Source organism: Tachyglossus aculeatus, chromosome 2 (genome assembly GCF_015852505.1).
Source record: "Tachyglossus aculeatus isolate mTacAcu1 chromosome 2, mTacAcu1.pri, whole genome shotgun sequence".
Classification (NCBI taxonomy): Eukaryota; Metazoa; Chordata; class Mammalia; order Monotremata; family Tachyglossidae; genus Tachyglossus; species Tachyglossus aculeatus.
This window is the reverse complement of record NC_052067.1, coordinates 52,447,423-52,451,256: the sequence shown is the minus strand read 5'-3', so window position 1 is coordinate 52,451,256 and position 3,834 is coordinate 52,447,423. Positions and strand designations below refer to the sequence as shown.

General features: G+C 49.0%; 1 non-coding gene across 1 annotated transcript; it reads right to left on the bottom strand.

Annotated features, from left to right (window-relative positions):
* Window positions 1–993: 993 nt before the first annotated feature.
* Window positions 994–1,131, bottom strand: LOC119924866. The gene has a single exon (XR_005449548.1). It is a non-coding gene; the product is annotated as a small nucleolar RNA SNORA7 (small nucleolar RNA).
* Window positions 1,132–3,834: the final 2,703 nt, after the last annotated feature.

Sequence of the window (3,834 nt, the reverse complement as noted above, 5' to 3'; positions counted from 1 at the left end):
AGAGAAGTTAAGTGGCTTACCCAAAGTCACACAGCAAACAAGTGGCAAAGTAGGGATTAGAACCCACGCCCTCTGACTCCCAAGCCCATGCTCTTTCCACAAAGCCAGCTATGGTTGATCATATATACTGAGCGCTTACTGTGTATAGAGCACTGTACTAAGCGCTGGGGCAAGTACAATATAAAAACAGTGACAATCTCCACCCACAACGAGCTCACGGCCTAGAGGGGGATAATAATAATGATGGTATTTCTTCAGCGCTTACTATGTGCCAAGCACTGTTCTAGGGACTGGGATAGACACAAGGAACTGAGGCTCACGTTCTTAATCCCCATTTTAAAGATGAGGCAACTGAGGCACAGAGAGGCACCGAGGCCCAAAGTCACACAGCAGACAAGTGGCGGTCAGGATTGGAACCAAAGTCCTGTGACTCCCATGCTCTTTCCACTAAGCCAGCTGCCATCAATCATATTTATTGAATACTTACTGTGTGCAAAGGACTGTAATAATAATTATGGAATTTGTTAAGCATTTACTATGTGCCAGTCATTGTACTAAGCAGTGGGGAGGATACAAGCTAACTGGGTTGGACCCAGGTGGGGCTCACAGTCTCAATCCCCATTTTACAGAAGAGGTAACTGAGGCCCAGAGAAGTGGAGTGACTTGCTCAAGGTCACACAGCGGGACAAGTGACGGAGCTGGGATTAGAACCCATGACCTTCTGATGCCCAGGCCCGTGCTTTATCCACTAGCCCTGCTGCTTTTCTACTAAGCGCTTGGGAGAGTCTTTGTCTTACGTTGTCTACTCGTTTCCGACCGATCGCGACGCCATGGACATGGCTTTCCCAGAACTCCATCGGCAATCGTTCTGGTAGCGAATCCCTAGAGTTTTTTTTTTTGGTAAAAATACGGCAGTGGTTTTACCATTGCCGCCTTCCGTCTCCGCCCTCGACTCTCTCTCATGTCGCTGTTGCCCAGCACGGGGGAGTTTGGACTTGTGGCAGATTGCCTGCCACTCGCTAGCCACTGGCCAAGCTAGGAATGGAATGGGCAGGCCTCTGCTTGACTCTCCCTCCCAGAGCCGAGACTGGTAGAGTACTGGAAACTCTCCAGTTGCCACCCTGAGAGGGGTCTTGGGAGAGTACAATGCAACAACAGATAATATTCCCTGCCCACAACCATCTCACTGTCTAGAGGAGGAGAGAGACATAAATAAGTAAATGACAGACATGTGCATAAGTGCAGTGGTGCTGGGAACGGGGAGGAGCAAAGGGAGCAAGTCAGGGCGACGCGGAAGGGCGTGGGAGAAGAGGAAAGGGGGGTTTAGTCTGGGAAGGCCTCTTGGAGGAGATGTGTCTTCAATAAGGCTTTGTCGGGTATGAGGCGGGAGGGCGTTCCAGGCCCGAGGCAGGACGTGGACGAAAGGTCAGCGGCGAATTGGACGAGATGGAGGTACCGTGAGAAGGTTAGCACTAGAGGAGCCAAGTGGCAGGCCATGGAGACATTGAGTTGGGGGGCTAATATTGATGTTTTCCGCTCACCTTAATTAGTTGCTTTGCACATAGTAAGCATTTAATAATAATAATGGCATTTGTTAAGCGCTTACTATGTGCCGAGCATTGTTCTAAGCCCTGGGGGAGATACAAGGTGAATTAAGTCGTCCCACGTGGGGCTCACAGTCTTAATCCCCATTTTCCAGCTGAGGTAACTGAGGCTCAGAGAAGTGAGGTGACTTGCCTAAGGTCACACGGCAGACATGTGGCAGAGCCGGGATTCAAACCCATGACCTCTGACTCCAAATCCCGGGCTCTTTTCCACTGAGCCATGCTGCTTCTCTGCTGCTGCTTCTTTAATCAATGCCATTATTATTATTATTCCCCAAAATTCTACAAAGCACCATTTGAAGGCATTATGACAGCTTAAACTATCACCAAATGCTCAGTCTCCTATGGAGCGGGTGCTCCTCCATTCATTCAATCGTATTTATTGAGTGCTTACCGTGTGCAGAGCACTGTACTAAGGCCCAAAGTGAGTAGAGTGGCATCAAAGGAGCCAAGTGGGCGTGCTGGATTGTAGAAGGTCCTAAACAGAACCCCACTCTTTCCTCTCCTGCCCTCGTCTCCTCACTCACGCTTCTTTCCCTGGCTTGAAACGCCGTCAGACAGATCACGGAGTGCTTCCCTCAGAGTGCTCACCTCTTCCAAGAGGCTTTCCCAGACTAAGCCCCCTTTTTCATTCATTCATTCAATCGTATTTCCTCAGCTCCCCCTCCTTCTGAGTCACCTCAACTTGCTCCCTTTGCCCCCCGGGCCCCACAGCACTTATGTATATATATACATATCTGCATGTATGTACATATCTACATGTATATATGTACAGGGGCGGGGGGGGGAGGGCTACTGCACTCCCTAACCAAGGGTTCACCCCTGTCCTAGACCTATCAACGGCGTTTATTAAGCACTTACTCTAATAATATCAATCAATCAATCGTATTTATTGAGCGCTTACTATGTGCAGAGCACTGTACTAAGCGCTTGGGAAGTACAAATTGGCATTACATAGAGACAGTCCCTACCCAACAGTGGGCTCACAGTCTAAAAGGGATTACTAATAGTAATGATGGTACTTGTTAAGTGCTTACTTTGTGTCAAACTCAGTTCTAAGCATGAGTGGGTACAGTCCCTGTCCCACATAGGTTAAACACTCTTAATCCCCGTTTCCTAGACGAGCTGAGGCCCAGAAGTGAAATGACTTGCCCAAGGTCACACAAGATGTGATGGAAGCAGGATTAGAACCCAGGTCCTTCTGACCCCCAGGCCCACGCTCGATCACTAGGCCACGCTGCTTCTCAGAGCACCGCAGTAAGCGTGGAAAACTGTAGTAAGCACTTGGGAGAGCACAATACAACATTGGTAGCCCCGGAGATTAACATGCTTTAACACAAAATGTGCCAATCCATTGTGGATCCGTTGTTGTACTTCCCAAGCGCTTAGTACAGTGCTCTGCACACAGTCAGCGCTCAAGAAATACGATCGATTGATTGATTGGATCTGGTGGATCGGGCTGGGGGATGGACTTCCAGGCCAATGAAACCTCAGGCGCTGTAAGTCAGAGGCGATGATGATAACGGTATTTGTTAAGCGCTAACTACGTGCCAAGCACTGTTCTTGCTTGCTGGGGGAGAACTGAGAGTGAGGTACAGCTTGGCGGTGAGCTTGGAAGCAATGAAGAGAACGAGCTGGGCAGAAGGGGGAAGAGAGAAGATCTGGAAGATGCGGAGCCCCTTGAAGTCAACGGTAAGGAACTTCTCCTCGAGGAGGAGGGAAATGGAGAGCTCTTGGAGGCATCTAAGGGATGAAAAGTTCTGCGTCGAGCAACACGCTTCCAAACATTCTCCTCGTTGGCAGTCTTAAGGCCAGCTAGGACTGCCAGCGAAAATTCAGGATTCCAAACAAAAGAACGTTTTTTAACTGCCGCCAAACCGCTTCCTCTGGAATGCATACCAGATCCCCAAACAGCAGACACTCGGAAAACCGTGTCAACTAAAAAGGCAAAAATAACAGCTTTTGGCACGCAGAAGAGCTGCCGTCTAGACTAAAGGCTCCTTGTAGGCCGGAACCATCACCAACTCTATTGTATTCATTCAATCATATTTATTGAGCGCTTACTGTGTGCAGAGCACTGTACTAAGCGCTTGGGAAGTACAAGTTGGCAACATGTAGAGACGGTCCCGACCCAACAGCGGGCATATTTTTATGGCATCTGTTAAGCGCTTACTATCTGCCAGACACTCTATTAAGCACTGGGGTAAATGCAAGTTTATCAGGTTAGACA